Source organism: Silene latifolia, chromosome 3 (assembly GCF_048544455.1).
Source record: "Silene latifolia isolate original U9 population chromosome 3, ASM4854445v1, whole genome shotgun sequence".
Classification (NCBI taxonomy): domain Eukaryota; kingdom Viridiplantae; phylum Streptophyta; class Magnoliopsida; order Caryophyllales; family Caryophyllaceae; genus Silene; species Silene latifolia.
In genome coordinates this window covers 21,990,214-22,003,245 of record NC_133528.1, presented here as the reverse complement: position 1 = coordinate 22,003,245, position 13,032 = coordinate 21,990,214, and the positions used below count along the sequence as shown (strand labels likewise).

At 39.0% G+C, this 13,032-nt stretch overlaps 1 non-coding gene across 1 annotated transcript; it reads right to left on the bottom strand.

Annotated features, from left to right (window-relative positions):
• Window positions 1-1,342: 1,342 nt before the first annotated feature.
• LOC141650647 (small nucleolar RNA R71) lies at window positions 1,343-1,449 on the bottom strand. Its single transcript, XR_012546668.1, has one exon. It is a non-coding gene; the product is annotated as a small nucleolar RNA R71 (small nucleolar RNA).
• Between the last annotated feature and the right edge of the window lie 11,583 nt (window positions 1,450-13,032).

The window sequence follows — 13,032 nt, the reverse complement described above, 5'->3', positions numbered from 1 at the left end:
ATATCTTATTTGCTTGCTTGTTTTGATCTCAACTCATGCACATGTTATATTTGATGAAATGCTAAGCCTATGAATCCTTGCATTTACTATCATCTCCTATCTTTTCAATGAGACTTGTAAGACATAACCCAACTCGAGTCTCATTAGACCATGCATGTTGTTGAGTAGGGAAGATTAAGTCGACTTGTAGGTGTTGTACAATCTAATCGATTCGGCTCCGGGACCCAAACTTTCCTAGGATTGTAAGATATAACCCAACTCAATCCATCACAACAATAATTGCTTGCTTATAATTTGAGAACATGTTTGTATGATCATATCCCATGATTCCCTTATGATCCCATGACACCCTAGTGCCTTTAATCAATTGTTTACACCCCTTTAATTCATCTTGCTTGTTTATTTTCATTGTTATTCTAGTTTAGTAACCTTCTACATCAACCCAATTTGTGACACCCCTTAGACACCACTAGTTACAATAGAAATCTCATTTCAACTCCCGTCCCTTGGGATCCGACCTTTACTTGCCTCTTTACTAATTGTAGAGTTGCTTGTTAAGCTATAAATTGTGTTTTGATTCGACCGTGACCAACGACCACATCTATTTATTTGTGAATACAAAGCGGACCGATCAAAAATGGCGCCGTTGCCGGGGACGGTGTTTGTTTGATTTAGATTTCCTTTTTGTTATTAGTTGTGTCTTTCTTCGCCTTGAGGAAGTAAAAATCCTCAAGGTTTGTTCTAATTGTTTTTGAGTTGTTTGATATTTTGCATGTGTAGAAGGTTACAAAGTGATTTGTTACCTTTTGACCGTGAAATCGAAAGAACCTTGACGAACAATAGGAGACTTGTTAGGAGGAATTTGAGAGGTGTTGGTGAAGTTGTTCAACCCACTAGTGAGTTTGTCAATCCTTTCGCAATAGAAGGAGAAGAAAACCCATTACACAATACCCAACAAAATCCACCTACAATGCCTAAATTCTCGTCACACTCTCTACCCACCGAGGAGAATCTACCAAATGGTACTCCTACACCGCAACATCTCACCGGAAATTTTATTGCCAAGTCCGCCTTCATCCAACTAGTTGAGAGGAGCCAATTCAGGGGAATGCCTAGTGAGGACCCTCATTCTCATATGGAAACCTTTTGCGATTATTGTGATGCTATCTCTCAAACGGGCGTGACTCAAGACCAAATTAGATGGGTCTTATTTCCTTTTTCCTTAATCGGCACCGCAAAGCAATGGTTGAAGGGCCTTGATAAGGCCACCATTGGAATAGATTCTTGGAAGAAGTTGGCTCTAGCTTTCTACAAAAAATTCTACCCACCGGAAAAGACCAACATGCTAAGAGCTCAAATTACGGGTTTTAAGCAAAGGGATGAAGAGTCTTTGTATGAAGCTTGGGAGCGGTTCAAGGGAATTTGTCGCTCATGTCCTCACCATGGACTTAGCGAATGGTTTTTGGTGCAACAATTTTGGAATGGTTTATATGAAGATTCTAGGAACATTCTCAATATGGGATCAAATGGAATGTTCACCGAAGTTGATGACAATCAAACATGGAACAAGATTGAGGAAATGGCGGTCCATAATTCACAATATAGTAGACCTCGCAAGGCTACTAGAGGAGGAAAGCATGAAGTGGACTCCGTTACTCAATTGGGTGCTCAACTTAGTGCTCACATTGACACAATCAACTTGAAGTTCGAACAAGCTATGGCTAGACTTGAGGAAAACTCAAAATCATCGAAGCATCATGTCAATGCCATGACGGCATCCTCATCAATCCCAAGTGGGATATGTGAGAATTGTGGAACTTTGGGTCATGACCCAAGTGAGTGTAGGGGAACAACCGAACAAGTTAATGCTTTCCAAGCTTACAAAAGTGGTACCCCTTATTCAAATTTTTACAATGAAAACACCAAGTTCCATCCAAATCTCTCATACAAAAGCCAAAATGTTCAAAACCCTCAAACAACATACACTCCACCACCCATGAGAAACCAAAATCAAAGACCCTTTTACAATCAAAACCAAGGTTACCAAAATCAAAATCCATACAATCACCAAAATGACCAAGGCTTTGATGTCCAAAAAGCGGTCCTCCAAATGCAAAAGAATCAACAAGAATTTTTCACCCAAATGCAAAAAGATAGCCAAGCAAAAGAAACCACCATTAACAACATTCTAGCTCACACCAAGATGTTGGAAACACAATTGACTCAACTAGCATCTTCAAGCTCACAAAGACAAAAGGGGCAATTACCACCTCAAAGTAATCCCCCTAGACATGAAACGGTTAGTGCCATTCACTTGAGAAGTGGTACAAGGTATGAAGCACCGAAGAAGCAAGTTGAGGATGAAGTTGTGGAAGCTAGTGAAAAGGAAGAAATGGTGCAAAACTCCAAAGATGGAGAATCATCAAAAGAAGAAAGTTCAAAGAAAAATGAAGACAAGGCCAAAGAGAAGGAGCCCATTGTGATTAGACTTCCTTTTCCAAGTCGTCAAGCCAAACCCAAATTTGATGATCAACTTGGAAAGTTCATGGAAATTGTGAAGAATTTAGAAGTCTCAATTCCTTTCACGGAATTAATCAACCACGTTCCGGCCTATGCAAAGTACATGAAAGATATCCTCACAAAGAAGAAGTCGATCCGGAAACTTGAGACTATCGCCTTCACTAAGGTGAGTAGTGCAATACTTCAAGGGAGTTCACCTCCAAAGTTAAAGGATCCGGGAAGCTTCTCAATACCGTGTACCATTGGCGACACGACGATCAACAAAGCCTTATGTGATCTAGGGGCTAGTGTGAGTGTCATGCCGTACTCGGTAAGTAAAAGGTTGGGAATGGGAGAGCTTAAATGCACCAACATCACACTTCAAATGGCCGATAGATCGACGAAGACACCATTAGGGATATGGGAAGATGTCCCCGTGCGAATTGGGAAGTTTTTCATCCCGGTGGACTTTGTCATTGTTGATATGGAGGAAGATTCCAACATTCCAATCATCCTAGGAAGACCTTTCCTACACACCGCCAGTGCGGTGATTGATGTGAAACATGGAGAGCTCACTCTAGAAGTGGGAGATGAAAGCATAACTTTTAATCTTAACAAGACCATGAGAGCTCCTCATTTGCATGAGCCATGTTTCATGATTGATCACTATAGCCGAAAAGATGAAAGGAAGAAATCGGAACTCCAATGGAGGAAGAAAATTGAAGATGCTCCATTCAAAGAGCAAGTGAATTGTGACAAGGAGAGCTTGCAATGCTCATCAAAATCAACCAAGGAAGAAGAGGATGGCCTCATTGGCCAAGAGAAGAAATTGGGAGAGTTGTCTCCATCTAAGCAAGAGATTTTCAATGATCAACTCAATAAAGTTTGTGGTCTGTGGGACGACGAGTTTGAAGGGATTTTTAATCCCTACATTGGGCATGCCATCGATCGTGATCAACAACAAGGGCCACGGTCTATTGAGGACCTCTACCATAATAATGAACAAGCTTTCGATTACTTTTTCAAGGTGTTGAGCAACATCAACAACACCTTGAACATGCCCCCTTGACATCTCATCAAGAATGAGAGTTTGGTGGAGTCCTCCCTAAACCACCACTTGTAAATATTTCTAACTCCCTAACTTACATTTCAATTCTTGTATTGCATTTTTGTCATTTTTGGATTTTTATTTACTTTGATCAAAATAATTGTCATGTAAGAGAGAAGTGAGGGAGGGACTAACGACTTCAATTGATGTGTAGTGCTTTACCTTAGTGTGGGGATGGCAATTGCCTAGGCTATCCATGCCTTAGTAATGCCCCCACAATGAAGAACACAAGCCTTGAAAGAAAGAATGGAAGAACGAAAAAGGGAATGCGCTGTGCACGGATGGAACTGGATCCGTGTACACAGGAAGAATCCGAGCGGATTCCAGAGAAATCCGCCCGTCTTATGCAATCCGAGCGTCCTACACAAAAGACGCCCGTCTTGAACTGAACTTAAATTTGAAATTTTCCTGACTGTTAAAGAATCCGAGCGGATTCCAAAAAATCCGCCCGTCTTGAAGAATCCGTCCGTCTTGTAAAAAAGACGCCCGTCTTTGCAGCTGAGGAAAACAAGCAAAAATCTCTGGACTGAAATCCGTCCGTCTTTGAAGAAATCCGCCCGTCCCGTGTTCAGCAAATCCGAGCGGATTGTACCAAATCCGCCCGTCTTTAGGCGAGCTTTCGCAAAGATTGAAGTAGCAGAATCCGCACGGATTGAGCCTAATCCGCACGGATTGCCCCTGCAGTTTTGAAAATTTCGGCCTCTTTATAACCCCTCCCACCTTCATTCATTCATTCATTCATAAACACTACCCACAACATCAAAACCCTCATCCTCTCCATCATAAAAACAAAAACCCTCAACAACATTCAACAAAAACAAATCAAACCATCCTTCCCACAACAATTTAATCACTCCTTCTTCAACAAAAATCAAAACCAAGAACAAAATCTTCAACCTTTGAGTCGATTTTTGTTTTCATAAAGGCAAAGCCTTTCACCTTCAAATCGATTTGGGCATACTACAAATTGAAGATTTTTCATTCTTTTCTTGGTTAAGCTCATCAATGGCAAGGACTAAGGGTGCAACAAAGGCAACAAAGGCACCAAAGGCTAAGGCACTCTCACAAAGGCAAAAGGCTCTTCAAACAAAGAAAGCTTTGGCTATGGTGGTGGCAACACCAAACTTGGAAGTGCAACAACAACAACAACCTTCTATGGGACCATCAACATCCTCTACTCCGGTAATTAATCAACTTTTGCATTATCCGAAGGTAACTTTTATTTCCGATACCCATAGAAATACCTTTGTCAAGTTTGCTATGAAATCTATTCAATCCACCAAATTCATATGTAAAGATGCCTTGGAAAAATTGGGTGTTCTTGAACAAACAAAAGCCTTTTTCAAAGCCATGGGGTTGGAGAAATTGATTGAAACAAAGGAATTGACATACCCCTCCCTTGTCTTGGAATTTTTAAGTTCTTTGAAAGTCACCAAAATTGAGAATAGGGAAAATATCGAGTTTCGTCTAGCTAATGTTAGTAGACGCATTACCTTTAAGGAATTGGGTGAAATTTTGGGTCTTAGTGATGAGGAAAGTTATTTCAAGAGTTATGGAAAGTATGACCCCGAACCTCTTTGGGAGGCAATCTCCGGGAAGAAATTTGAGGATTTTCATGCATGACGTGCTCTTTTGGTCCATCATCCGGGCATAAGAGTATGGCACAAGGTTGTGGGAAATACCATAATTGCTAGGAAAGACACCAATCATTTCACAAGACTCGATTTTATTCTCCTTGAATCGGCTTTGAATATCGGAAGAATTCACACCAAGCCTTACAATTCCTTGAGGCTATTGGTTGATAGATGGCTTAATGTTGATAATGGGAAGAAGGGCACGACCGTTATTGTCAATGGCGGGCTAGTCACGGTCCTAGCTAAGCACTTTGATCCTAATTTCAATAAGGATAAGAAGTACAAAGCAAAGGAAGGTGGCCATCTTATTGATATGCACATTATGATTAACAAGTTCAAGTGGGTTGCCCATAACCCCCTTGACACTAAATATGGATGGCTAACTAGTGAAGCTAGATCGTTCACCTTGCCCTCGAAGATTTGTCGCCTAAGTGTCCACCGGACCAATTATCTACTTCCCCTTTCCGAAGAAGCCGAGTATATCATTCAACAACAAAAGGGTGATCTTGAAACCCCCTCCTCTTCCATTGTCATACCACCTTACCCCTTTGAGTATGAAGAGTTCAAGCCGGAAGGAATTGAAATTGGGAAAGACTATGTGACTCTTCTCATGCAAGCAATGCACAAGCAAGCCCATGAAGATCGGAAAAATGCGTATTTGGCTCAATATCCACCCCTCCTACATCTAGCTAGGCAAGGACTCCTTGATCCATCTTGTCCTTTGCCTAGTTGGGCGGATAGAGAAGTCTTATTTCCGGGTGCATCTAGGGACGTGGTGGGAGATAATGAGGTTGTTGGAAATGATGAAGAAGTTGATGATAATATTGAGGAAGAAGCAATGGAAGGAGAAAGAGATGGTGAAGATGATGATGAGCAAGATGAGGAAGAAAGTGAAGAAGAAAATGACAAGGAAAGTGGCAATGTGACCACTTCTCATGAGGGAAGTGGTGATGATGATAGCATGATGGAAGACTAGCAAGCCTTGGAGACTCCTACACTCCCATGGTTTGTCTATATCTCTTTGTATTTTATTTCATTTTGATCATTGTTGGTTTAGTCCTAGCAACATCAAAGGACTCACACCTCGGTACCATTGAGGTGTTCTTATTGTTCCCATTTGTAAAATCCAAAATGACAAACTAGTTTCATGCATAGCATAGTGTGTGCATGAACTATACCCATCCTTGGACATTAGCAATAGTGTCTCACTCGGTTTGGGGAAGTTAATGCATACACAACGGGAGGTAATCTAAATTATCCTCTCCGTCATAACAAAAACCATGCATCATGTAGTGTAGCTTAGTATAGAATTGCATTTAGTATAGAAATCATGCATCATCTTTGCATAATTTCCATCATTTTGGCCATTGAGGACAATGCCCATATTAGTGTGGGGATGAGAATTCTAACATTTAACTCTTATTCAAAAACCCATAAAAATTGAAAAATTTCAAAAATCATAAAAATTGAAAAAATTGAAAACCCAAAAACAAGTTCTTTTCCTTTGTATATATTGTCTTGTATATATTGTGTTTGTTTTATCCTTGTTCACATTGATTGACTACGCCACATCCGAGACATGAGGATATTGAAGACCGCATGGTATGATCTTTCCAATCTCCTTTTTCCTCTTTATGTTAATGACTATGTGGCTTTATTTTGATTGATGCGGTATAACAATGTGAATTTAGGACTTGGATTTAGTTTATTTGGCATATTAGTTGGTAGAATCATTTGCATTAGGATGTTTATATGTTAGTTGCATCATGGCATGTAGTTTGCATGTTAGAAAAATTTTGCGAAACCGTCTACTTGGGAAGCTTGACAAGTGTATATAGGCCCTAGTAGATGCTTTTTCTTCTTAAAACTTTGCTTGTTAGAATACTTGTAAAACACCCTAGGATGTGTCATGCTAGTATCCTTTGACCCATGGATTAAGGCCGAGTCAAGAGTACCTTGTGGTGTGATAACTCCTTGGCTACCGTTTATTCCAAGGTGACCCTTGAAACCATGCATACATCCATCATCCATGTTCTACCACACATTTTGTCATCAAAGGGAATGGGCACAAAAAGAAATCAATTTGAGTTCAATGAAATGAAAAGTGAAAGAAAGTTTGCAAAAATGCATCAAAAGAAAAGGGGAGCAAAAATAGACTCCTAAGCTTCAAATACAAGGCACCCTCGTTACTAATTGGGGTGACTTTGAAAATGTTCAAAAAGAAATGCAAAAAAGTTGTCAAGTATTGAAATGCCAAAAATCAAAAAGAAATGGCAAAGAAAGTGTTCTCAAATGTCAAATGCCACAAGAAATTGGGGGGAAAAACAAAAACAAAAGCAAACTCCCAAAGTGAAACTCAAATATCTATTGATCCCTTTATCCATCGTATCCATTTTTGTGCATGGTAGAGAGGGGACGACCCTTCTTCTTGTCTAGGCAAGAGGGGGAATTCCGCGATCCTCCAGTGTTTCTAACGCCATAGGGAGTCTACTCTTGACAAAAGCATTTAACGATTGAGGACAAAGGTAACCTAGCTTGACACAACTTGGAGGTGATTTATTGGTATCCTTCTAGGCTTAGTAGTTTGAAGAAATTGCATCTATGAAGGATTGTGTACCCTTGAATTGCTTCCCTTGTAGATAATTTCCGCCACTTGATGAGGGAGTGGCTATTCTTTTTGTAGATGCATCCATTATATGTTTTTGTGTGCTTAATGTTTGGATGTGTCGCCATTTTGGCAAGACCCACCTTGCCTTGCAAGAAAGCATCCTACCTCATGGTTGTCTTGTTGTGAGTTGAAGGGGCGGAGTGAGACCCGTTAATTGTCTCATATCGGCTATATTATTAGGATAGGTTAGTATTGGTCCTAGTCTTAGTCACCTCTTTACTCGGGACGAGCAAAGGTTCGGTTTGGGGATATTTGATGTGACCATAATTGGCGCATATTTAACCCCCGAATTACCCTTGTTTCCATGCTTTTTAGTGCTTATTTGGGTCATTTCTTATCTTTAGTTCTTTGTTTTGCATATTCTTTGAGATTTTGATCCCTTGGTAGGAAAGGAGTAAGAATCTTGCATTTTCATGGCAAATCAAGACTAAATTGATCAAATTCAATGACCAAGCATCAAGGAGGGACAAGATTAGAAGGCCTTTGTACATATCATAGTAGAAGAGCAATGTTGAGAAAGGATCCTTGAGTCCCCAAGGAAATCCCCAAGGAATTTATGAAGAAAAGGGAAGAAAAAGAAGAAGTATCACGCTGATCGACAATCCGAGCGGATTGTCGCAATCCGCCCGTCTCCCCTTGCACAATCCGAAGCGTCCCAGTGAAATCCGCTCGGATTCCCCCTCAACAATCCGCCCGGATTCCCCAGAATCCGCTCGGATTCCATCGCCCAAATCCGGCCGTCCCGACCCTAATCCGCCCGGATTCCTTCACAGCGCGGGTTGTCTTCTTCAAGCTACGAAAAGAGAAGCCCTTCTCTCCAAAAATACCGGCTTCTCCTTGCTCTACTTAAAAAGTGTAATTACTAGTTTAGCCCTTAGTTAACCCTAATGCACCCTCCCTAATTTTCACTATAAATACCTCATTAGTCTAATTAGAGGAGCATGTTCTTCTTATCAATAATTAGTCTAGTTAATATCAATCAAATCTCTCTTCAATATTGTAATCAAGTATTAATCAAGTTTTAATCCAAGTTTTAGTTCTTTAATCTCTCTTTTGTTCATCCTTTATTTTGGGTAATTGAAGATTATTTGGGTTATTATTGGGAGATTGACAACCTCTCAATCTAGCATTCAAGTACTTCTATTATTCTTGCTTTATTATTGGAATCATTAGTAGGTATAATCTCTTAATCCCTTTTTAATTATTGTTAATTACTTTCATTTATTCATCATGTTTCATATTGTTGGTATGATTGACAACCTTGCTAGCATGATCAACATGATAATGAGTGAGTAGTCTCTTAGCTAGGGTTAATGGGTGATTAGGGGAAACCAACATGGGGAATGATTCATGCTTAAATTAATATGCTTTCATATCTTATTTGCTTGCTTGTTTTGATCTCAACTCATGCACATGTTATATTTGATGAAATCCTAAGCCTATGAATCCTTGCATTTACTATCATCTCCTATCTTTTCAATGAGACTTGTAAGACATAACCCAACTCGAGTCTCATTAGACCATGCATGTTGTTGAGTAGGGAAGATTAAGTCGACTTGTATGTGTTGTACAATCTAATCGATTCGGCTCCGGGACCCAAACTTTCCTAGGATTGTAAGATATAACCCAACTCAATCCATCACAACAATAATTGCTTGCTTATAATTTGAGAACATGTTTGTATGATCATATCCCATGATTCCCTTATGATCCCATGACACCCTAGTGCCTTTAATCAATTGTTTACACCCCTTTAATTCATCTTGCTTGTTTATTTTCATTGTTATTCTAGTTTAGTAACCTTCTACATCAACCCAATTTGTGACACCCCTTAGACACCACTAGTTACAATAGAAATCTCATTTCAACTCCCGTCCCTTGGGATCCGACCTTTACTTGCCTCTTTACTAATTGTAGAGTTGCTTGTTAAGCTATAAATTGTGTTTTGATTCGACCGTGACCAACGACCACATCTATTTATTTGTGAATACAAAGCGGACCGATCAAAGGAACCAAAGATCTCGGAATACCATAAATGTGAAAGCTATAGAGGCCATCAACACACTCCGGATGTACCACAATATCACCCCGACTATGCCGACATCTAGCGCGAGTGGTATGGGTTTTAAAGCACTCCCCACACAACCAGAGCCCCATCCGTCTCAAAGTACTCTCGACATTGGAATAAACAGTCAAACTATCAGTAAGAGTCTGACGCGTAAGTCCCAACGCACCATCATGACAGTGCCGGTCCTGAAAATGCTTCTGCCAAGCAGCCTTAGTAAGGCCCTTACCAAAACCATCCCGACATGAATGAAGACTCAAAAAAGGACAATGGTACCTCACAAGCTCGGTCATGAAGGAAGAAGCAAAACCCCACACCCACCTGCACAAAAACCGATATAGCCGCCAAAACAACCACCCAAACGAAACCACCACACAGGAAACCGCACAAGTAGCTAGAGGCTGTAAAAGGACAAGACATCCAGAGAAGCAAGCTAACCAGCGGCCTACAAGAAAGCACTACTGACCACCAACACACCACCCACTCCGGTGGTGGTCGACAAACAACAACACTAATCACCTAAAAACCATGACAGAAGCAGCCCGTAACACCCACCACAACCACCACCTACACGACTAGTCAGCAGGCAACAACTAGTAGTGGCCGGACACTGTAGCAGTAGACAACCAGCAGCAAAAAAAACCACAACAGAAACCGCAGCAAAACGCAACCCCTCAGCGAAAGAAAAGAGAAAACTTACCAGAGGTTAACGCCAAGGCAGAGTAGTCGGCCACCACAGCAAGGACCGGTGGCGTGAGGTCTGGTGGTCTAAGGGTGGGGGCGAAAGGGTGCAGTCACCGCAGGCAGGCGACAATGAACCCAAATGCGATAAAAACGCTGCCCTAACGAAACCCTTCAACAACAGCGATCGTCGTTCGAAACAACCAACAAACACCACCCCTGACCGGCGACGTGAGGTCTAAAGGTCGACTTGAGGCGGTGGTTGGCAGCCAACGACGACAGAAAGATCGAATAAACTGATGCCCTAAAAACCTATCACGATACCTGAAACCCTATCACAACTCCACACCCACAACAGATAACACCGGTGATCCTGGTGCCGGCGACGTGAGATGAAGGCGGTGGATAGGGTGGCAGCAATGGGTGACGGCAGTGGCTGCACCGATTTGAAGAATCGCCTCTCCCTCCCTCCTCTCTCTAACGTCCAAAATTATTATTATTACTAGTATTACTATTATTACTATTACTATTATTACTATTACTATTACTATTACTATTACTATTACTATTACTATTACTATTACTATTACTATTACTATTACTATTACTATTACTATTACTATTACTATTCTTCTTACTAGAGTTTGACGTTACTGTCGTAGGACGGTGGTGGTCAGTTGATCCCTTAAGGTCACACCTGTAGGACGATGCCCTAATCAGTAAAGTTAATTAGTTGTATATTGATACAAGTTAAATAATTCCTTAAATAAGAACAATTTATATTTATGAGAGGAAATATGTATCTTATTGTAATTTGATTAAATAAGTTTCGATTTAGTGGATTAATATATTAATTTATTAAATTATATTGAGGTTTTATATATATTTCAAGGTAGAGGTAATTAGTTATTTACATTTACAAGAGGTTGTAAATTTGATTAACTAGCTATTATGGGGACCCATTATATGTTGATATAATGCTAAAATATTACTCAATAAGTTGAGTGAATATATATTTATTAATTTGTCACATAATTGTTGTATGATCAAATTAATATTTAATTATATAAGATAATTAAACATAAGACTTATAAACATTTGTGGGACAAATATTATAAGACAAAAATGGACCCATATATACTCAAGTGCACCGTCCAAATGGTAGCATGCTTGAGTTTTTGGTTTTGTCATTTTGTTGTTGGAAAGATGCTCCAACATCGTATGACATGCTTTATACTACCTAGCCTACTGCCTACATAAAGAGAATTTGCATAAGACAAATTGAGAAAACCAAAAATGCACTACTTATAGGCATTTGGACGGTACATCAAGTAAGAGTAGAAGAATTTTGTTCTTCTTATTATTACTCTACTTTTCTCTCAAAATATACATGCAAAATCTCTTTCTCATACTTATTTTTCCTTCTCTAAAACTTGAGAAGTTTAGATCTAAATTGTTCAAAGATACTAATAATATTATTAATGTACTATATGAGTATTAGTAGTCATTTTTAAGGTAGACTACTAAATAAATATCTAGCAACTATTATTTAGTAGTGATAAGGGCTAATCTTGGGTGCAATCAAAAGGAGGGCTCATAGTATAGAGTCTTGAAGGATCATCCTAATACTTATCATAGCTCAAGAACAAGTGAAGGTATGACACCTTACTTGTGTCCAAAAATCCGAAAACAACAATGTAAGAACCATTTTTTTCTTATTTTATTTCTTATTTAGTTATGCATGCACTAGGTCTAAAGAAATCATATTAAAATGTTAATTAGATCACTATTAGAAGAGTCTAATAATAGGTATATGAACCTAACAGTAATCTCCAAATTATTTTCAGACCTCTCCATCAACCCTCCCATAGAAATATATTTGAAATCTTATCATCACGTGCATGCTTCAAATATTGTTTACATCCGAAAAACATTTGTTATACCGATAAAAAAATATTAGATACGATTCAAGGGTATGGTCGGTATCTACTCCATGTATTACGAATTAAATTTTTATTTCAATTTCTCAATAATCTAAAAAACTATATTCCCTAAATTCGAATTCCAAAAGCTTCATAATTTTTTTTAAGTTCCTTATTTCTATTATAAAAATAAAAATAGTATTAAAGACTATAAAATAATCTATTCCTGTTTTGAAAAAAAAAACACATAAACTTCAAAAATATACGGATTATAATTTAGAAACCATACTATTTAATATTTATCTTAAAGTTTACTTTCGCTTCCTTTTAGTACATGCCTTGATAATAGTTCATACGAAATGAAAAAAAATTATATGTTAGAGATGATTATACTCATGAAACACAAATACAAATTCAAATAGGTTAATCAAGAAAGCATAATAGTAAAATTACAC